Raw genomic sequence first — 23,793 nt, 5'->3', positions numbered from 1 at the left:
TTTTTTAATATATATTTTTCAAGTCCTATCTGTAGAGTATCAAGTTGTATTCACAGAAATTAGAGTCAAAGAGAGACTGAAAGAGAGTCACTGGATGTCAGTAGCTTGGTCTGGTTTTATTAAAAAATAAAATAAAATAGGTTTTATTAAAAAATAAAATAAAATAAAATAAAATAAAATAAAATAAAATAAAATAAAATAAAATAAAATAAAATAAAATAAAATAAAATAAAATAAAATAAAATAAAATAAAATAAAATAAAATAAAATAAAATAAAATAAAAGCCATGTACAGAACAGAATATGGAGAAAAAAGTGCTGTTGACAGGTGCCTGGATAAAATAACTTGCTGTTGGAAGGTTTTAAGCCCTGAGGATTTACTTTTACCTGTCGGGTTGGAGATGGCCAAGGAGCAGAAATAATGATCAGACAGACAAATACACTACCACAAATAAGCCTGTGCCATTCCTCCTGGCAACTCTTCATTATTTAAAACAGTGCTACTTTGAAGAGAAGCAAAATGCTTGAGACTTGCTCTTTGTGTAAAGATAACAGAAGGCTCTTTTTAAAGATAAAGCATCCTGAGACATCTTTGAAGGTAAAAGGCATTCTTCCAGAAACATCTCCTGTGGTAGGTATTTGGAATCATGATGTATTTGTTTAAAGTAAATAAAGAGTGTTCTCCAAACTGCAGGTCCCTGCCTAGAGCAGCTTAAAAGAGGATGTGTGTATGCATGTAGTTACAGTGCTGTTTACTGAATCTATCTATTTAATTTAAATATAGGTTTAATTTACATACTCGGTGAGCCAAGTTTATTCAAAGGACATAAGTAGGACTAAAGTATAAGTCACACCCTGTTAGAGTGGAAGGGGTAAAATGGCATCTTTACATGTTTTTCATCATATCCACTACAGAATGAACCAGAAGTGATAGAGACAATCTTGATTCTGAGGGATTGCATGTGACTCTTCATACATTCAAAAAGGTCGTTGGAGGAACAACCAAGAAGCAAATATAGCTATCTCATTGTCAGTGTTCACACAGGGAGCAAATAGTTCTTATAGCATTACTGAGCTGCTAGTCCTGTATTTCCCACCATGACAAAATATACAAAGAGCTATAAGATTTGTTTCATCTTTTTATTCTGTCCACTCTGTTTTTATGTTAATTCAGCATGCTTGCATTAAGAATGACAAACTGCACAAATACAAGAAGGGCGTTTGACATGAGGAGTCAGGGCAGCAACATTGCTATCTTTTTCCCTTTTCTTATTCCCTTTAACTTTTGATCAACCACATTGTAACACAGCAGTTTATCAGACTAACACTTCTATTTGGTTGGAAAGCTGCCTGGCAGAGAAGGACCTGGGAGTGATGGTGGACAGTCGGCTGAATATGAGCCAGCAGTGTGCTCAGGTGGCCAAGAAGGCCAACACCATCCTGGCTTGTATCAGAAGCAGTGTGGCCAGCAGGGCTAGGGAAGTGATTGTCCCCCTGTACTCAGCTCTGGTGAGGCCGCACCTCGAGTACTGTGTTCAGTTTTGGGCCCCTCGCTACTAGAAGGACATCAAGGTGCTTGAGCAAGTCCAGAGAAGGGCAATGAAGCTGGTGAGGGGTCTGGAGAACAAGTCTTGCAAGGAGCGGCTGAGGGAGCTGGGCTTGTTCAGCCTGGAGAAGAGAAGGCTCAGGGGTGACCTTATCGCTCTTTACAAGTGCCTTAAAGGAGGCTGTAGTGAGGTGGGGGTTGGCCTGTTCTCCCACGTGCCTGGTGACAGGACGAGGGGGAATGGGCTAAAGTTGCGCCAGGGGAGTTTTAGGTTAGATGTTAGGAAGAACTTCTTTACCGAAAGGGTTGTTAGGCATTGGAACGGGCTGCCCAGGGAAGTGGTTGAGTCACCATCCCTGGAGGTCTTTAAAATATGTATAGATGTAGAGCTTAGTGATATGGTTTAGTGGAGGACTTCTTAGTGTTAGGTCAGAGGTTGGACTCGATGCTCTTGAGGTCTCTTCCAACCTAGAAATTCTGTGATTCTGTGATTCTATTTGTGTCAGTGCCTGATGTGATGTGGCACAGGCCATCAAGCAACCGAGAGTCAAGTTCTGCTTTACAATTTTTTATAGCAGCCACTTAGTCCCATCTTAGGTCGCTTTTAGTCCCTTTGGTTTGTGCCACAATAACACTTATTCAGATGTTAAATAACTGAAATGGAGCCAAAATCACAAGCTGGTGATGTCACTTCCAGCACCTGCCATTGTCTATCAATGCTATATGACTACACTGGTGTCTACATCAGTTATCTAGACCCTTTATTTTAAAGACAAAGAGGAAAAGACATAAATATCTTTTTTTTTTCTCTCCCAGTTCCATATCATGCCTAATAATCCATGCCAAAAACATGTCCAAGCAAGTTCAAATACAGAACTTAGGTGAAAAAAAAAAAAACCAACAGGTCTGAATCTCCCACAGGAACATTTCCTTCCAATTTACTTCTTCATCATAAGTCATAATACTCGTCCACCCCAGACATATTATTGGGATTTATTGCTGCATTACAATGGCCTTCCTAATTAATGCAAAACCACCATCACTTTTCTCTTCCTTTAATATGAACATGTATTCAAAATTCAGCTCCTCCAGGTGACAGCAAGTTTACAAACAGAAAAAAAAAAAAAAAAAAAAAAGTACAGTTGAAGAAATGTCGCTTCACTTTCCTGTTGTTTGTATGTTCCAGTTTTAAGTGAATAAAAGCAAGTCTGTAGAGTTTGAAGTACCTAAGAATTCTCTCAGCTGCAAAGTGCAAAGGAAGAAGCTTATATATCAGATGTTGCTGAGGTGACAGCATTCAGATAAAACCAGTACTTAGCAGACAAAATACCAGTGGAATTTCAAATGGATCTATTTCTTGCAAAGTTGTTATTATTTTCAGGTAAAAATGATGTTACATAAGCCAATTATAACTAGTAATTTTCACTGTAGTTCGAATCTTGTCCCAATCTTGTGTAAATTTTGAAAGTATCACCTTCAGCACATGATCTAAGGGTTTCTTTGTAGAGAATAAAAATATATATCCAAGTAATATTTTCCCATTAAAAACAAATATTTAAATAATTTTGACCTTCTCTTTAATTATGTATAACATTGTCCACTTTCATCCTCAGACAAGAACCGTGCTTCGAAGATCTGTTTTGCACAAGGTCCACAGGCAATTCTAAGCAAGTGTTTGAAGACCTCTGAAAACAGGCCTAATGTTACTTGCCTTCAGGGTGGTTATCAGAGTCAAACTCTCATCTAGTGCTTACACTAAAGAATTAACCCCATTATCATACAGGAATGACTTCTGAGTGGCTGCAGCAGTATTAAAAGAACAAAGGGAGATGGATTTTATATACTTAATAAGGGATTTTAGTGGGTCAAACACAATGTGGGGAGACTGGTTGAATACCAGTGAACAGTTTTGTAAAAAACAGAGCATACAACAGGTTACTTGTTTCCAAATTTAATTGCTTTGCTGTGGGAAAAGAATTTAGGGTAATGTTTGCAATGGAAGCATTTTTGCTGAAATCTCTTCCTATCCATCAATCTTTTTCTCAGTAACATGGGTTGTTTGTTTTTATGAGCTCTGAAATCTGTTTTATTGCTGTAAAATATAGAAGCATGGATTACTTAGGGTCTACTTTCATTTGATTTGATGTGGGTGGGTTTTTTTGTTTGTTTATTTTAAAGAAATTAACCCTTTAATTTTATATTGCCTTGTGCCTAACTTAACCTAGGCCACAAAAACAAGATGATATTTTAAAAGGAAATGTATATAGTTCTGAGGATCTTCGCATTTCTGTGCAGCTGCATGATTTCATCAACTACAACTGCATCTCTCCACACAGACCTTCACTGATTTTTGTCACTTCCTCCCATTGCCCTTGTCAAACAGGATTTAAGAAGAAGGAAATGTTCTGTCCATGTTCATCCTGAAAATCACAGCCAGCATCTCCAGTACTATGGTGACCACAGGACAAATAGTATTGTTCCTTTCAAATCCTCCCTTTGTCTTGCTATTTAGTTATTGAACTAACTACATCAAGAAGTAGGTACAACAAGGGTAATTGGAATCAGGTTACTAGTGTGCTTTCAGCAATAAGAGGTGTATGAAGAAGGAAAGCAGAAGGAGATCTATGTAAGAGTGGTTTAATTGACTTTTGGGTCCAAATGAGGCACTGCTGTAATTTCATTGAATTCCATGATGTTACTCCTGAGAAAATATGGTCTGTAGAGAGATTAACCCTCTAGGAGAAAATGACACTTTCTCATAAGCCCCTATTTTGCTTCCTGGAAAACTGGTTACGCCTTGAAAGCTTGGAACAGGGTATGAAACAAAAGGGAAAAGAGCAATTACCAGTCAAGGTGGATATAATTAGGCCTAAATCAATGTGATAGAAGTTAAACGCCTCATTTTTATAAGATGGGAAACTGTGTAAGACATAAACAAATTATAGCTTTTTTTTTTTACAGTAATAGAGGCTCCTTGGAACATAAACAAACAGATAGAACCAGGAAGGTTTATGTCAGAGCGCTAATTAAAATCCCGGCCAAGCAAGATAAAAATACTTTGGATTTAACAAGAAGAAGAATAAAACATTTTTTAAAAGAACATATGGACAAGCTTTTTCGCAAAATACTTATATCATTACAGGAAAAAGATATGGAATAAATAACTGGTGTGTGGAAGATGGAAAATATGTCTTAAATGAGAACTTAGAGTTGGTTGTCAGGACAGTTTTATTAAATGCAAAAACTGAATACCTCTTTAAGCATTTCACCTCCTTCTATTCCCAGTACTGGAAACACCCTCGTTACTACAGCATAGACCATTAATGGGCCAGATTCTCCACCTTTACTAACTGCATCTGGAGCTGTCAGCCTATGAGTCCTCAGGGGACAGAGAAAGAAAAAACAAAACCAAATAAAACTAAACAAAACTAAATCACAAGTCTCAATAGAGTTAAAACAGTAGAAGTCTTCAACATACATATGTTAGCTAAACTGGAATAACAGAGGTGCAGATGAATATTCCCTTCTCCAGCTGTGCAAGAGAGGTGCTATTCTCTGGCAGGAGGACTGTAACAGCTAACTGGCAGTGTATAAGGTATGTTAACTTCCTCCACCATCTCAGCTGGTTGCAAGGGTCTCTATTAACTTGAAGAGTGGCATAAAAGTAATTAAACACTATTTGCTTAAACCCAAAGTCCCCACAGTTTGTATGAGGCTAAACATTTATGAGTGCAGAAAACAAACAAACAAATAAACAAACAAACAAACAGACTGGCACAAAGAAATTGATATCTTTTGATAGTCATGAAATTGGTTAAAATTAGTGATTTTAGTAATTAATATCTTTGTGGTTTGGACCAATTTCCTAAACATTTTTAAAGCTTTTTATTACAAGTTTGTTGAAATCCAGCAATTAGCCTGTTGTCTCTTTGTGACTTTCCAGATGAGTCAGCCATTTTTTTTGGATGGTTATGCAAGAATTTCTTTATTTTCATTCACAACAACCAAGTTTAACTTTAACTCCCTAAACACTTCTGTATTTTTGTGAACTTATGCAAAATCATTTTTGTGAATGTTCTTGTGCAATGGACACTGAAACAAAATGGTCTAAAACAAATTAGTGTTTCTGAGTTACTCCCCTGCTTCTAATATTTTTTTATTTTTATTTTTTGAATTGAAATTTTAAATAACTGAATTCTAAATCACATAAATCTCAGTCAATACAAATTCTGGAAATGGAATTGCTTTGGAAAGGGAATAACTCATCATGTTTGGATCACCTTCTTATTTTTTATAAAAGAACCAGTAATTATTAGCTAATATCAGCTGTGTATTTGTAAAATGGATACATGGATTCCAAAATATATTTCTATTTCAAACCAGAGTAAAATGATCAAGTGTAAGACATGTTGATTAAGGAATTATTTCTCCTTGGTATATCCATCACAAAACACTTAACAAATTGGTGATGAATAAATGGGAGGGGAAAGTACATTAGGTAGGGATGATCAGATAGGGTGAATACCTGAGAAACAAGTAGGAGATGTTCAAAAAAACTTTTTCTTTATGTGTACCGCCTTAGCAATTGTTGGATTATTCATACATGTAGGAGAAGTCAAACACTGATACTTAGAAAAGAAACCTCTTAACAGAGGAGGAGACTTATTGGAAAGAAAGCACAGAATTAAAAAGAGAGTTGTACCAGTACTATACAATTTTTGAAGGTTTTTTTTTTTTTTTATTCCCTGATCACTAAAGCTATACTATTCCCAAGATCCAAAAAGTGGTTGCATTCAATTCTGCACTTTCTTTCTCCCCAAGCTCTGTTGCTCTGTTAACCATTATGTCTATACATGTCTATGAGATATCTCAGTATCCACATAGGACTAAGAGGCATGAGAGCCCCATAAGATCTAAACATATATCTTAGCAATGTGAAGCTTAGACACAAATAAAGCATGTCCATTGCCCCTGTGGTATTTTAAATTATTGTTCTAGACTTTCTACGTTTCATTTGCTGTTTTTCATATTGCAAAAGGTTTTGTCTCCTTGTGTTATATTCAAATGTTTTTACCTATGATTTGTCTTTTATCCACTAGTTCCTCATATCTTTTCAGCAAATCTTTCCAAAGATGCTGCCTTGGAAAACATATATAGAGTCCACATATACTAAGAAATGTTAATGATGCATTCTTAAGTATGCATGTACAAACCCTGTTAATGGCAGGGGATGATCAGTACAATGCATCACATTCAGGAGTACAGCTTGCTTGTGTTACTTTATGTACTATATGGCACACAGTATGGTCAACAGAGTATTAACATTTAAGTAGTTGAAGCATATGAGATAAAGCATATTAAAATATCTTTATCAAAAGACTTGTCTAGAAAAAAATTAAAAATCTTCCAAGCTTTCTGGGAAACTTGTATTATTCACAAACTATTCATTCAGTTAAAAATATTCACTATTTTGAATGAAAATAAAACTATTATTTTTAGTAAAAGTTAAAGACAATTTATTGTCAACTAACATTGTCATTCTTTTCCATTTTCTTTATTTAAGTTTAAATAATCAGAAATTATGAAATGTTTATGAAGACCTGGTGCTTCCTTTCTTTTCTCTCTCTCCTCTATCTCGTCCTCATCTCTTTGTTCACCAACAAAAAATTATCAACAAATGAGAACATTATTTTAAGTTCTATGCTTTTTTGGCTAATAATTTAACCACCACAGGTTTATTTTACATTTCTTTAATCAAAATAAAGCTAACAACTGAGAAGCAATAAGCAATGCTTTTGCTGCTTTTCTGTGTTTCAAAATCTAGTGTATTCCTTGTTCTTTTATACAATTGCTAGTACTGCATCCATAGAAGAAAAAATACAAAGTGTTCTTGTACAGATCCAATTCCATAATTCTATTCAGAGTGTTTTCTAAGTCAAATATGTGGGATATAATCCCCACTGCTAGCCTGATTTGTGCTTCCATTTTCATGTCACTAACTTCTATGAAGATAGAAGCACAGAAGTTAACTCAGGTATGTCCTGATATTTTTTATGGAATATATTTGAGGTACTCAGCTCTAATTGAATAGTTACTAACTTGATGAGGGAATACAAGCCAGCTATGCTGCAGAAATTCCCAGCTCTGTTTTAGATCCTGGTCTTCCACACTTCAGACTCACATCCATGGGGACAAAGCTGCAACATTGGTCTATGGCCACAACTTCCAGGGCTTCTTAGAATCATAGAATGTTCTGGGTTGGAAAAAAAAAAAAAAAATGAAAGATCATCTAGTTCCAACCCTGTGCCATGGGCAGGGACACCTCCCACTTGGTCAGGTTGGTCAAAGTCTCATACAACCTTTCCTTGAACACTTCCAGGGGTGGGACATGCACAGCTTCATTGGGCAACCTGTTCCAGTGCTTCACCACTCTCTAATAAAGAATTTCTTCCTAATATGTAATCTAAATCTATTATCTTTCAGTTTAAAGAGTTTTGTTGTTGTTGATTTTGGTTTTTAAAGAGTTTAAACTCCTTGTCCAATTAGTACATACCCTTGTAAAAACTGTCTCCAGCTTCCCTGTAGGTACCTTATAGTCTATAGGGCACTAATACTACATATTAGTATAAGGTCTCCCTGGAGTCTTCTCTTCTCCAGGTTGAACAACCCCAACTCCCTTGTAGGAGAGATGCTTCAGCCCTCTGTTCATCCTTGTGGCCCTCCTTTGACTCACTCCAATAGGCCCATGTCCTCCTTATTTTGGGGACCCCAGAACTGAGCACTAGCTTGGGTCTCACAAAAGTGGAACAGAGGGAGAGAATCACCTTCCTTGACCTGCTGGCCATGCTTCTTTTTATGCATCTCAGGATATGGTTGGCACAAGCACATCGCTGGCTCATGTTGAGCTTCCCATCAACCAACACCCCCAAGTTTTTCTCCGTCAAGGCTTCTCTCATAGGCTTCTAAGCTTCTTGCCTGGATGTAGAAAAAAAATGTTAAAATAATATCCTTTTTTATCCTTTGTCATTATGACCACACATTTTTTACAGAGTAATAAAATAATTTAGGTTGGAAGAGAACCATAGGTATCATCATTCAAAGCATGGGCAATATCATGCAATGCATTGCTTTCATTAATAATACTTATTTTAGAACATAATTTGTAAGGATTTTAACTATTAATAGTTTTATAAAATTAGAAATATAGGTTCATCTGATCTATTGTAGTAGATTTTGGGGGAGAAGAAACTAGAAAGAGTCAGTAAGGAAAGTAAATAACAGAAGGAGTGGGTGTTCAGGAAGCTGCTATCATTTCTCCTAGAATATATTTTAAGGAAAACTTGCAGCTATTCCAAAAATCAAGGAGTCTGGTTTTGCATTTCCCTTTGGAAGGGACCTTACCACACTGAGCTAATTTAACCACTAAAGCTTCCAAACCAGGAAGAGGCCAGGGGCAAAGTTGTTTGGATTTTTACACTGTCCCCAGCACAGTTTTTTATTGCTGCATCCCCTCAAGTCCCTAGGCTGCAACAGATATCAAAGTCAGCTTTCCAAATCTATTTTTACAATAATTCAAGCTGTTTTAATGCAGTGTTTTAACATTTTTCCATCTGTAGTACATTTATAGTATGGAAGCCAATTATATGTGAAAATATAAAGTGGTCCCAGTTAATGAAAAAAATACAGACCACATGTACGCAGAAGTATAAGCTCTGTGTTATTCCTTACATTTGTCCAATGTAGCCAAATGTAAATACATTTCTTTCAGCTTGTTCAGGAATGTTTTTGGTACTATGTACTGCATTCCCATGTCTCAGCTTTGCTCAAAGTAGATGTGAACAATAAATAAAATTACCACTAATGTTACTTAAAAACAAAACAAAACAAACAAACAAAAAAAAAGTGGCTGTTATAATCAGACAAGTGATGCTATAAAAATGATATCTCAGTGTTTCATATTTATTCTCCCTCAGTGACTTCCTTATCATATGTGCTCATTTTGCAAGTCAAAACAAGATTCTTCTACCAGTACTGCAGTTACACGTTTCTTGGAAAGCAATGTTCTTCTACTCTCTTTTCCAGTGATAAGGATTTTAGAATAAAAAATATTAAGAAAAAATATACCCACCATCCATCATATGGATGATGGCACAGGAGGTTAAATAATGAGACTTTGCAGTACAGACAGTGGAAAACATTTATTTATGGTTAAATGTATGAAAATAATACCAAACCTGAGACTTCCGTTTGTGATTGTGTTTCTGATTGCAATGTCTTCACACCAACAGCATGTCATAAGGTATGGCAACCACAGGCATTAATGGAGCACAGACTTAGATAGTGTAGCATGTTTAAAACAGCTGAAATTACATTGTCTTGTTAGTCAGCACTTCTAGTGAGCTGAACGAGAGCTCAAGTCTGGATTTGGCTCTGGGGATAACCCCTTCTAGTAACTCAGTAACTCAGAAAGGGGCACAGAGAAAAATTGCGATGCAAAGGCTGTTTCAGTATTTCCTTGTGGGAACACAGACAAGTATACCTCAACATCGTCCTCTCCTTTCCCACCAGCTGTTGTCCAGCTGGGGTGGCGGTTGGAGTGTGCTGAAGGGTTTGTCCTCAACAGATGCCTTGCTCACATTTCTTGAAATACCCTGAAAGGCCAGTGTGACATATTAGACTGCATCCTAAAATTTTATGTACTATGTTCGTTTCCATGTTTCCTGGCAGAATTTTGGCATAAGTACGGGGAAAAAAAAAAAAAAAAAAAAAAAAGGAAAAAAAAAAAAGAATCTATAATCAAGATTGTTTTCCGCCTTGAAATGTCTTCAACATCCTTCAAAGAAGACCATCACTTTTTTTCAGATTTCTAGCTAGTTAAGGTGAAATCATGAGTACTCAATTGCCATACTTGGAAACACGTGATTTTTTTTATATTTTTTTTTTACTGCAGATAAGGTGCACATAGAATGACTGCTGGAACAAAGACTGAATTAAGGCTGCCATTAAAATGTTGGTTTGCCTTGCTTTACAATATTTCAGTGTTCAGATTTTATAGATTGAAAGGTCCTGGATTTGTCATGTGTATTTACTGTATTCACTCTTTCTTGACAAGAAACTATGTCTTCCTGTTTCATATGGACAGGACCAGAACTGTGGGTTTATGAAATGGAAAATTTAAAAGAGGTAAAAACAGCTGACATATATATTTGCTCTAACTTGCTTGCTTTGATTCGCTTGAGTTTTCAAAAAAACTATTATTTCTGCTACATACTACTAATAAAAGCTTCTGTTTTTAAGCAGCCAGGATCAATTTATGAAGCTTTTGTTTAAACAATCATTAAACAAAATAAATTAATAGCAAAATATGTGCTACTTCTGATAATCCAGTTAAAATAACAGCAAGACTTATCTAATAAATACTTTCAAAGTTTCACTGAACTACCAAAATTTTCAATTTGAATGGAATACACAGATTTAGTGCAAACTACCAAAACTTATGTATTTATGTAACTATGAAAATTGTACTAATGTCTTCCATGGGTCTATCTGTGACTCTGAAACTGTATGTGCTAGTATACATTAACATGTCTCTTAGAGAGAGATTTTAAACCCTTTTGAGCCTTTTGCAGCCTCAGATACTGATGATTGCCAAAGATCTTCTATGTTTATGTAGATACCACCCAAGAAAACCTCCCAGTTCTTAACTTCTCTGTTGTTTACCCTTTCCCATTCCATTCCACTCAGCCCTAAACCAGCTTGTCCTTTAAATGTCAGTGAATGGAAACACATTGCCCTCTCACAGACATAGGTACAATTCACATGATTTGCACCAGAATAAGCAACAAACAAGTTGTGTTTACAGTCAACGTATTTTACTTTAGAAGTTCAGCTTTGGGCACTGGCAAGTTACCCTCAGAATTTCCTCCAGCTTGCCCTTTCCTTGATTATATTTTTTTCCCCTGACAGAAATCTCTGAATAAGCTTTTACCTTTGCTATTGTTTTTTCTTTCTTTGCAGCTGGTTCCCTTTCTAATGTACAGCTCACTCTCCACAAATAACTCCTCTAGCTGTAAATAAAATAAGCAGACACTGGCTTGTAGCCATGCCACCCAAATTAGCTATAGCTCTAATCACATTTCACCTTTCCTGTCTGAAATGAACAACAATCAAAACTGGCTGCTATTAAAGTCCTGCAAAGCATATGAAAAGCAAACTCACCAATGAAGTTTCACTATGTTTTTCTGAGCCATATTTATCTGGTTCATATTACCGGAACTTGTGATGTCTGTGTAGCGCTGGATCTTTACCCTCTCCTTTCATTTGTTTTCTTCATAACTAAAAAGCTAGCCTAGGTTAAACAAATATATATATATATATAACAGCTGTAATCAGCAAAAAGAGAAAATCAGATATAGTGTGAGATATCTGAATCAAACAGCACAGCTAGGGGCTCAGCCCTATGATGCTGAATAAGCTGGAAGCTGTTCTCAGGATCCTTTGTTTAAAAACTGAGTACTGAAGAAAGAATTTCAGCCAAGTACTGTCCCACAGTAACTGTAAAAGTAATTTCATTCCTTTTTCATTTCCTCAGATTACAGGCAGTCAAGAACCACACATAGACAGAAAATCTATTCTTAGATTCACTGGAATAAGTGAATCAGTTCAGATTAGACAAGAAACAGCACAAATCTTTGACTGAAACTTTAGCCAAACAAATCAAGACAGTTTTGGAATATGAAGGAGTTTAATTAGCTTTGTATTATTTTCTCCAACTCTTCACTTCATCATTTCTAGTGAAATCAGACATGGAAATATTAAAATAAATGGGAAAAAAAATGTATTCTCATTTTGTTTCCACTAAATCTGTTTCAGATAGTGAACCAGAGAAAACCTTCCCCTCTCTCAGGACCTGGGAATTATATTAGATGACAAACTAATAATTCAACAACATGTCATTTTTACAAGAAGGTAAATCTCTTCTGAGGATGCAACAGGACTCAACAGTGTCACACACAGAAGAGAATTATTCTGTTCTGCCCAGCTGCTGATTAAGGCTCAGCTAGGGTGCAGTGCTTAGTTAGGGACACTGCAAGAGGTGTGAACAAATCATAGAGTATCCAGGGAAGAGCAAAAAGAGCAGTAAACTCCTAGGATATGTAATCTGTGATGAATGAGTGACGAACATTAGTATCTTTACCCTTGTAAAGACAAATTTATATGGAGAAATGATAGCTGTCTTCTCCTATGTAAAAGTGTTATAAATATTTATATGTATTTAGTGACAAATTGCTTACCATAAGAAGGAGAGGAGAGGAGAGGAGAGGAGAGGAGAGGAGAGGAGAGGAGAGGAGAGGAGAGGAGAGGAGAGGAGAGGAGAGGAGAGGAGAGGAGAGGAGAGGAGAGGAGAGGAGAGGAGAGGAGAGGAGAGGAGAGGAGAGGAGAGGAGAGGAGAGGAGAGGAGAGGAGAGGAGAGGAGAGGAGAGGAGAGGAGAGGAGAGGAGAGGAGAGGAGAGGAGAGGAGAGGAGAGGAGAGGAGAGGAGAGGAGAGTTTAATTTGTTGGAAGAATTACTTGAGTTACTTAAGATATTGGGAAAATCTTTCTAGATTTATACAGAAGAAAAGTCCCTAGCCAAATGGGTTTCATGGAATACCCTTCACTGTAGGTTCTCAGAAGACAGGTTGGAGAAATTTCTCAAAGCCACTAAGTTCTTATAAAATTATTTAAGCAATTGCTTAAATACAACTAGTTGATATTCCTCCAATGCAGGAAATTTTATTAAATAGATCCTTGAGGTTTCTTTCATCCTTACATTTCTATTATATAATTTCCGCAACTGTGATTTCTGTCACATCCACTTTACTTTCACAAGGCTTGCTGGAAATCAACTTCTGAAGCTTGTTCATTTTGAAGTCAAAAAGCCCTAGAAGAGACATTTCGTCCACAGTCTATGTTCCCACTAGAACAGTCCATTCCCATGACATAGAAGCTTCCATTTGGCTGCTATATGGTTGGACTGAAGGTCCCAACCAACCCAAGCTGAAATGAAGCACCTGGGTCCATAGACAGAGGGTGTAGGTGGAAGCTCCAGGTGAGAGGTTGGTCAGGGCCATTAAGGCATGTTGGTGTCTTCAGGGCCAAGATAGGAGCACGACCAGCCTGGCAATTACAGATGGTCACTAACATCTGAAGGCAGGTGCTTCACACTTCCCTTCAGAAAACTGCCTACTGCTCAACTGCTCAACTTTAAACTACTTTGAGTATTGAACGATAACAGTGAAATCCAGATTTTGACCACTATGGCTGAAATATTTGTATTTGCAGCTCCAACAATGCCTACAAAGAAACAGTAAATTATTTTAGGTTTATGCAGGATATTTTTCCATGTCTCTCTGCATTTGGAAGCTGTCGTGGTTCCGCTCGAGTGGGCAGCCGAGCTCCACCACAGCCGCTCTCTCACTCCCCCTCCTCAAAGAGGAATGGGGAGAAAATATGTGAAAGGGGCTCAAGGATTGAGATAAGGACGAGAAAATCACGCAATAATTAGTGTAACGGTCAAACCAGACTCAGCATAAGAAGACAGATAGTAAGATTTATTGCTCATTACTAACAAGCTAGAGAAGTGAGAAACAAAGGAAAGAAACCAAAAGCACCTTCCCCCCATCCACCCTCTTCCACCTCCTCCCCCCGAGCGGCGCAGCGGAACGGGGGAATGGGGGTTATGGTCAGTCTACAGCACTTCTTCTCTGCCGCTCCTTCTCGGTCACTCTCGTCCCCTGTGCTGTGGGGTCCCACCCACGGGATGCAGTCCTTGACAAACTGATCCGGCGTGGGCTTCCCACAGGCAGCAGCTCTTCCAGAACTGCTCCAGATATGGGTCCGTACCACGGGGTCCATCCCTCAGGAGAAAACTGCTCCAACCTGGCTCCCCTACGGGCAGCAGCTCCTGCCAGATCACCTGCTCCTGCGTGGTCTCCTCTCCACGGGCTACAGGTCCGGCCCGGAATCTGCTCCGGCAGGGGTCTTCCACAGGCGGCAGCCTCCGTCGGTGCAGGGCCACCTGCTCCACCGTGGTCTCCTCCACGGGCTGCAGCGTGAAACCCTGCTCCACCGTGGTACTCCATGGGCTGCAGGGGGACATCCTGCTTCACCATGGTCCTCACCACAGGCCGCAGGGGACTTCTGCTCCGGCGCCTGGAGCACCTCTCCCCCTCCTTCTACACTGACCTTGGCACCTGCAAGGCTGTTTCTCACTCCCTTGACTCTCCCGGCTGCTGTGTGCCGCAGCGTTTTTTTCCCTGTCTTAAATATGCTCTCACAGAGGCGCAAAACAACATCGCTTATTGGCTCAGATCTGGAAAACAGTGGGGCCCTTCCCAAACATGGGGCGGCTTCTAGATCTTTCTCACAGAAACCACCCCTATGGCCCCCTGCTACCAAAGCCTTGCCACGTAAACCCACTACAGAAGCAAACATGCACAATAGCAAATAATAAGATTTCATTTCAAACATTTAAAAATGCATTCTGGTGCAGATATGGAAACTAGTCATTTATAAATGAGCTTCTTGATAGAGAAGGTAAATAGATCCCTATATCATTCCTTGCTAGAACCAATGCAAGATGCATGTGTCATATTTACATCCTGCTAACTACAGAAGAGCTATTATTTGTGTGTCAATTTATTCCGTTTAACTTTGAATACAATATATTATATATGAAAATCTAGTAAATCTAGCAGAGCAGTGCACAGTGTAGGATTGCCCCAGGTTTGGGACCTTTTTGAGCTTCCATTACTAATAATGTTGCTGTGTGCTCGTTAAAGATTTTTTTTTCAAAAAACTTCAGGATAAATTTGCTATCAAAATGGGTGACAAGCATTTTCACAACAAATAATGATATTTTTAACTCATAATTTATCATGTTATGTAATGTTGTAAATTAAATAAAGCTATTAATTCTGAGTGAACATATCCTTCCAGTGAACAGCAATCAGTTCCCATATGACTGTGCTTTCCACAAAAAGGTGGGGGGAGGGAACAGATGGAATATATCTCCCATAAGGAAAAAGACAAAAAGTGTTTCTCCAGTATTTTCAAAACCTGAGGAGGGAGTTTTCAGTCTGGAATGATAAACTGAATACAGAATCACAGAATCACAGAATTTCTAGGTTGGAAGAGACCTCAAGATCATCGAGTCCAACCTCTAACCTAACACGAACAGTCCCAATCACTGTTAAAATTAAAAAGAAGCAAAACTGATTAAAATGTTTGTTTAAAACCTAAAAATAAATCTGACATCAATTTTAGTCTCCATCATTCAAACAGGATGTTATTTGTTGTCAGCAAATTTCATTCCAGTGGAGATGGGATAAAAACTGAGGTCCAGACTGAACATCCCTTTTTTTTTCTGGTGGAAAACCTATGGGTGAAATCATATGTGAAAAATGACATAGAAAAATAATCCACAAAATCCGTCTTGTTCTTGCTAGTTCTTTCACTGAAATCAGAGAGATAAGAAGAAGCATAAGCAAAAGAAAATGACAGCAGACTGAATGCATGTCTTGAAACTACTTCTTTAAAATGACTGAGATCCAGAAACCCTAACCCATAGGCTCGTTAGCATTTGTTGAAAACACAAAAAGGCATACCAGACTTCCCATTTACAAAATTAATTTCTCTTCTAACACAGAAGTAACAAACTAGACAAAGATAGCTCTCTCAGTAGTTAAAATGTATATCTGGTGGCAGAAAGACACTTAAATAAACAGCATGAATACAAGTCTACCATCTGTCCACTAGATCTCAACATAGCAGTTATCTTTTCCATCAGTCCTTCTTTCCATTTCAGCAATTCCCAATGGTTTCTTGCATCAAGAATGCAGACTGTTCCGTGTTTCTATAAAGGTGTCATTCTTTCTGTGCCCTTGGAATTTGAACTCTGCTTCTGCTGCCTGCTGCTCGTTGGCCCCTTTATCCTCTTAGGGTCCTCAAAGATGTATTTGCTCTAGCAGTTCTTTTTCTTCTGGTTTTCTCCTTCACAGCACTGTTCTGCATTCCAGAATTTAAAGAAAGTATCTCCACTGTTTTTTAATTCAGGACAGAAGTACATTAAATAGCTGTCTCAGAGCACCTGAACTTCAGGATGAATCTTTGGGATGAATCTTCAGGATTAATCCAGAAGTGTTCCAGGACTGCACTTAATGGACTCCAAATACCAAATGACATTCAATGCACAGAACCAGACTTGAGATCATCCAAAGCAACTCCCTGTAACACAAATTGCATGGAAGTCTGGTTCTGTTTCACTGCTACTCTGGACCACACTACTTGCTCAGAGAGCCAGATCTTCCTCGGCTCTGATGCCTTCCTCCCAGCTGTCCAGACAGAAAAAGCAATACATTGAATTTACATAAGAAACTGAGCAAAAATCAAGCAGTTTTAACATTTCTCAACTTTTGAATATCTCACTTGTGAACATCACAGTGCGTCGGAGGGAAGGCTTTACTGTTAGCTAGAGGGTTCCTCAGGGAGGTAGGAGTTCTGGCTCAAATCACTGTTCAGTTTGCTTTCCCTCGTTTTGCTGGCTGTCTTCTTTCTCCTAAGAGAACACACTGCATCAGATGTTGTGGGAGAGAGTATAAAGCATGATCTTCTTCATTCCAGGACATATCTGGGAAGTAAGAATTAAGCTGCTTATTTGCATTTGGTTCATTATGAATATGACCTAAACTGGCACTGAAGTAAAACTGACAGCAGAATTTAAGATGCATCTAGATTTTTAAGAGCTGGATGGAGATATTGTAATTACAAATGAAACACAAAAGGACATTTAGGCAATTTAGTATTCATCTATACTATAGAAAGACCAAATACAGACTCATCAAGCTAATTGTGGTCAGACTTCTACATCCACACATTTTGGTTCAGCATGGTACAAAGCCACAGCATAAGTCTTGAACATAATGCAGTCCTGCTAATGCCTAGCCCTGAATGTAAACAGTACTTATTAAGTCACACACTAATTTTGCAGACATAGTAGTGTAAGCTTCCAGCTCCAGAACCAATACAGCCTTCTCTGCAGTTTCTTTTTTAAACATTCTCTACATAAAGTGCACACAAATTTTACATCTTCTATGTGAATACAACCTCCAGCATTCGAATCAGCCTTCCTGGTGTCTCAAAACAGAGAATTGTAATTGTGCAGGTTGTTGCAGATAAAGTCAGATCAATACATTCCATGTTTCCAGCTAAACTGCAGTCAAATTGTTTCACTTCTCTTGAATTTGATCTTCAGCTTAGTCCTACTTTTGAAGTTGTAAGTACCATTAATTTAAATATAATTAGAAGGTTTCCAACAGAACCATGATTTTTAAATTTACAGGAAAAGGCATAACTTGAACTGAAAACTGAAAGTCTTATGAGGTACAGAGAACAGTATGCTGCAAGTGAAGCAATGTGGATATATTACATGACTATGGGTGTCCCCAGCCACATTTGTACCAAAACATGACACATTTGTACAATAGGTAAGATAAGATAAGATAATAAATACAAAAATCTTGGAATGCATGTAAAAAATACATGTTTAATGCTGTTGAATTCTGACTGAAGAACTGAATTCCATCACTGATTTTGTTAAAAAGTTTCTCTGTCACTGGTATCAAACTTTTCATAAATGGCTCTCCTAATTTCTTATTTTCAGAGTACCCATCCGGAGAACCTGGGTTCTAGTTTGCAAAAATGTTGATCATTTACTTCTGTAATTAAAACCATGGGAAACATACAGAAAATAATTTAAACATTCTAAAGGCTTTGAAAAATAAGTCTCTGTATTCCAAATATTTAAACTTGGAGGTGTGGCTTTCTCTACATTTCTCGCTCATATGCAAATGGAGAATATTTTCTTATGTTTCCTAACACGTATTTTGAAGATGAATTCATTACAAATGTAAAGCAAATATTTCTGCATTATTTGGCTACATAAAAAATCCAGATGGAAGTCTGATAGGATTTTTTTTAAATGTCATGTGTCCCTGAGGCTAAATATAAATTCTGCACTTGGGATAGTATATATTAGTATTTAGTTTTATTAGTATTATATTATTAGTTTCATTAGTATTATATTATTAGTATGTATGTTACCTCCATGTGGTATGATGGAACAAGAGTCATCTGATGGAACAATACCATTTCTACACCTCCAATTCTTTTTGTTTCATTTCTTTCATGGCTTTCATATAAAAGAAATTTGGTTGAGCTGACCACACCAGGGTCTTGGTGAGTTTCAATTGGCATAGGTGGGTGAAGGCTTCAAGCAAGCAAGCCAAGAGGAAGAAACTATTCTGTTACCTGAGCAGAAATTACACATAGAAATTACACATTACACATTCCATGTTAATAAAACATGGAATACTTACTGAAGATAAGCCGTATATTAAATAGCTCTCTGTTCAACAGACATCCTCGGCAATGAATGAGATTGGCATTCTACAAAAAAAATGATAACAGTAAGACCTGTGGAAAACCAAACATAGTGCTTGTACAGAGTAGACATTTAATATAGACAAAAGCTCATAATTCTGCAGGCAATCTTAGTATTGGCATTTTATAAATGTTATAACCCTTATATTTGTTTTATATATGTATATATATTAATCATCATACATAGTTTAGTAGATTTAAGTAAGCAAAAAGGTACTTTGTAATTGAGGAAAGTATAACAGCCTCCAATTCCATCTAACATGTATTCAGGCAGACAATAGCTTTTAGTAAAAATATATATATATATATGATACTCAAACAAGGAGCATTACATTCTGTCCATATTTCACTTGAAATAATAGCCAAACACATTGCTTATAACAGTCATTTTGGACATTGCCAAGGCTCTGGAGAGAGATGGAAAAGCTGCTGGGCCCAGCCGTCAGGTGTATTAATGAGATAAGGGAGCTGGAGAGCTTCCTTGAAAATAGTTGTCTGAGAAGTTAGGAGGGGGAATTTAGCTTGTTCTTTTTTTTTTTTTTTTTCTTTTTCAGGCCACACATGCTCAAAGAAAGATTAATATTCCATATCTCAAAGGAATCCACATAGTAGACCTGTAAGAAATACCAAAAAAAATCATAAGCAGTGCCCAGTAACTTCTGCTCTCTGTGGATATATGTATAGAGATGATGAAAAGGAAGCTAAACAGCAAATTGAATAGCACACTGTCTAAAATAAATCACAGTATTCAGTTCAAGTGTAACCAACATTCTCAACATTCTTTTTGGCAAAACAATAAGAAACTATTGCCAACTCTGCACAGGCTTCCAAATTCATTTCATTTTTAAAAATGTTGCATTCTTTCACTTCTAGAGAACTAAGTCAGTGTGTGGTGAATGTTGACGTATATATCTTCTTTCCATACCAGATATTCTATATATAACTGTCTGTCCTGCTTATTCTAAAAATAAAGAAATAAATATATAAATATAAAAAATAATAATAATAAAAAAAAAAAAAACAATTAGTTAAGTGCAAATTATATGTTTGATGGTTCGGCAGAGTTCAATTATTTCCAAGTGTGTGTACACTAACCTTTGTTGATGAGTTCAAGTAATTTAGATCATTCATGCAAACTAGAAATGACTCACCAAAAAAAAAAAAAAAAGACATAAAATGGTGTCAGCTCAATTTTTCTCTTAATTATGACCACTGCTTGCTTAAAACACACACAGATTGTTCTGAAAACATACATCACACAGAAAACAGAGATCTAAAGAATTTTCAATAGTTCTATTAAATGTGTTACCAGTCAGTTCAAGCACCTTACACTCTACATGTATTTCCTTCCCCTAAAAATGATAGAATATGATTCAAAACAAGGCATTGAGCTACAGGTTTCTTTAATGAAATCCTTTTACTTATTATATAAGAAAGAAGTATGAAGAAGAATATAAAATTTTCATGTGGGTTTATGTTCTTTCAAAGTTAATGCATTTTCTGTCTCATAAACTTTCAGGGTTTTCTGGAGAAAAAAAAAATCACACAAAAATAAATGCTTTGTATATTTAAAAATATATTACTTAATGCTTTTTGTGAACATAAGATGATCATATATTTTCTGAAACACCACTATGCAAGTGTAAACTACAAAATACTCTCCGATTTTTAGATCAAAAATTTCACTTTTGAAAGTCAACCTCAGTTAACTGCAAAAACTTCATTTTTAGATGGTTTGTGATTGCTAAAATTTTGAACATTTAAAATCAGGACTGAGATTGATGGAAAGGTAGGTAAAAGACTTCTTGTATGAATTTGTGGTCAATAGGGATTGTACACCCAACCCAGTCTCCTATACCATGAAAGCAAGAATGTGGTCAGCTAAAGATGACAGAATTGGCAGTCAAATGCCTTTCAACACTAATGCATCACAAGACCACCCTGTTTGGTAGATCTGATGAAGAAAAGGATGGAACAAAGTGTGGATATGCACATTTTTTCTTTTCTCTTTTTCCTAATGGAAGACTAAAGTTCAAGAATTTTGCACTTGAAAAAATGAATGTGAAATTCATGTCTGTGTTCTTAACTCTTTAACTAGTTTTTGTTCACATCTCAAAATTATATAGCACTTATTGTCAAAATTTTAATCAACACTAGGGATTTTGGGACACTGTACACCTAAACGTCCCAGCAATGAACTGATCTATTTCTTCACTCTCTGACCACACTTTGTGCTGCCTCAAAGAAGAAGGGAAACCTGCTCAAAACAAAGAGAAGAGAAGTGCAGTAATGGGGGAAACCAGTGGAAAACCAAACTGATCTTAGATAAACTCAATATTGGGGAGTTTTATTTAGGCACACTCAACTGGGACACATGGAAGGTGACTGATTATGGATTTTAGATGGGTCAGTGTGGTGGTTTTATTCAGCTGGGCAGCTGAGTGCCACCACAGCTGCTCTCTCACTCCCCCTCCTCTAAGGGAATGGGGGACAAAATATGATGGATAAGGCTCAGGGGTTGGGATAAGAACAGGGAGATCACTAAACTATTATCGTAATAGGAAAAAGACTCAACACAGGGAGATTAATATAATTTATTGTCTATTACTAACAAGCTAGAACAGAGAGAAACTAAAAACAAAACAAAAAACACATTCCACCAATCTGCCCTCTTTTACACCCTCCCCCTGAGTGGCACAGGTGAATGGGGGCTCTGGTCAGTCCCTGACGCTTTGTCTCTACCACTCCCTCACAGTCACTCTCTGCCCCTGCTCCACATGGGGTCGCTCCCACGGGATGCCGTCCTTCCCAAACTGAGCCTGTGGGAGCTGCCCACAGGCAGCAGTTCAAGAACTGCTCCCACACGGCTCCGTACCACAGCGTCCATCCCCCAGGAGCAAATTGCTCCGGCACAGGTTCCCCACTGGTGGCAGCTCCCCCAGACCCCCTGCTCCTGTGTGGGCTCGCCTCCACTGGCTGCAGCTCCAGCCCAGAGCCTGCTCCTGTGGGGGTTCTCCATGAGCTGCAGCCTCCTCCAGGCCACATCCACCTGTTCCACCAGGGGCTCCTCCACAGGCTGCAGCATGGAGATCTGCTCCATGTGGGACCCATGAGCTGCAGGGGGACAGCCTGCTCCACCAGGGGCCTCTCCACAGGCGAACTTCAGCTCCATGCCTGGAGCACCTCCTGCCCTCCTTCTACACTGACCTGGGGGTCTGAAGGGCTGGTTCTCACTCCTCTCTCTCCCAGGTGCTGTTGTGCAGCAGGCTTTTTTTTCCCCCCTATCTTAAATCTGTTCTCATAGAGGCGCAAACAATATTGCTCACTGGCTCAGCTCTGGGCGGTGATGGGTCCCTTCTGGAGCTAGATGAAACTGGCTTTTATCTAACATGGGGCAGCTTCTGGATTCTTCTCACAGAGGCCACCCCTTCAGCTCCCCACTACCAAAACCTTGCCACATAAACCCAATACAGTCAGAAAATTAACCTTAGATTAACCTAAGCCTCGCATTTAATTCCCTGTCATTCCACAGACTTTCTTGGTGTATCTGTGTTCAATTTATCTTTACCTTTAACTCAGTTCCCCACATGCAAAACTTAGGATAGCATCACTTACGCAACAGAACCCATCAATGATTTCATTATCAGAATGTTACAGTGGCTTAGGGCATATCATTTTGGATAAGGGCAGACAGAAGGACAAGAGAAACAGAGGTTTCTTGTAAGGTGAACTGCGTCCAGAGGGGAAGTCTCCAAAATAATTATGCCTATTAAGACAAGCTCTGCTTAGAGTGGGCTGTAATTCAGATTGCCAGAATTTATGCTATAATGTCACCCTGGGTATTTATCCCCTTAAATCCCTCCTTATTTTTGTTTAAATCAGAGCCCTAATGCTATTTTGGCCCAACTTTTTGTGCTGTAATAGAATGATATTTATGAATATGGTGCCCTTTTAGTTTAAGTCCATAATTTAAAGCAACTATGAAAGTCAAGATTCAGTAAAACCTATGTCCAGAAGTTCACAGAAGCCCTGGTAAGGGTGGCACTTTTATAGAAACCAGTCCTAAATTAAATCAATTGCACAGTTTTTAGAGTTATATAGATTTAACTATCAAAGATTGTTTCTTTTTCTGATGCCCTCAGTATAGAGCACTTTGCAAAGGGCTGGCTGGTAATTGTATCTGTTTCTGTAGATTAGTTTCATTTTAAAAATAATTTTCTAAGCTTTATGATTATTGCCCTCAATGTGAGTGAATGAACTGCTGAGACTGAAACATATAATGCTGCTCTGAATCCCAGCATGGACAGGCCAGTTCTAAACTGCATCAAATCATGAGATTCCTTCTCAGAGGACACAGGCAGACCATGAAAAGACATTACATGAGGAAGATTAGCAGTATCTAAACCAGTGTGGAAGACAAGCCAATAGTTTAACTTATATGCAGACCCATAGTCTCTATCTCTTCCCTATATCAAATACATATGCAGTTCAGCTGTCTGCAGCTTCCCCTTACCTTTTCTGTTTATCACTTACTCACCCTCCATGGGGTTTATAGGAGTAATGGCATTTAGAATAGGACAGAACAACCCTTGTTATTATGTTATCCTCTTATGAACATCACCTGCTCTAATACCACCAGTTATGAAACATCTGCAAAACCACACAGCCCTCTTCCCCCCACTTGTTCAGGTCATGTTCAGGGCCACTTAAATAGAACACTTTATGCTAGGGGAAGGAAGAGTCACACTTCAGTTTATGATGAAGTTA

General features: G+C 37.9%; 1 long non-coding RNA gene across 1 annotated transcript; it reads right to left on the bottom strand.

The window, feature by feature from the left end:
* Positions 1 to 1,013: 1,013 nt before the first annotated feature.
* On the bottom strand, positions 1,014 to 12,031 carry LOC106015692 (uncharacterized). Its single transcript, XR_001187895.5, has 4 exons — positions 11,765 to 12,031; positions 10,086 to 10,197; positions 8,371 to 8,521; positions 1,014 to 7,799 (listed from the first exon to the last, which is right to left on the bottom strand). It is a non-coding gene; the product is annotated as an uncharacterized lncRNA (long non-coding RNA).
* Between the last annotated feature and the right edge of the window lie 11,762 nt (positions 12,032 to 23,793).

This window comes from Anas platyrhynchos, chromosome 2, assembly GCF_047663525.1.
Source record: "Anas platyrhynchos isolate ZD024472 breed Pekin duck chromosome 2, IASCAAS_PekinDuck_T2T, whole genome shotgun sequence".
Classification (NCBI taxonomy): Eukaryota; Metazoa; Chordata; class Aves; order Anseriformes; family Anatidae; genus Anas; species Anas platyrhynchos.
The sequence above is the reverse complement of the archived record's forward strand: the minus strand, read 5'-3'. Positions and strand labels throughout refer to the sequence as shown.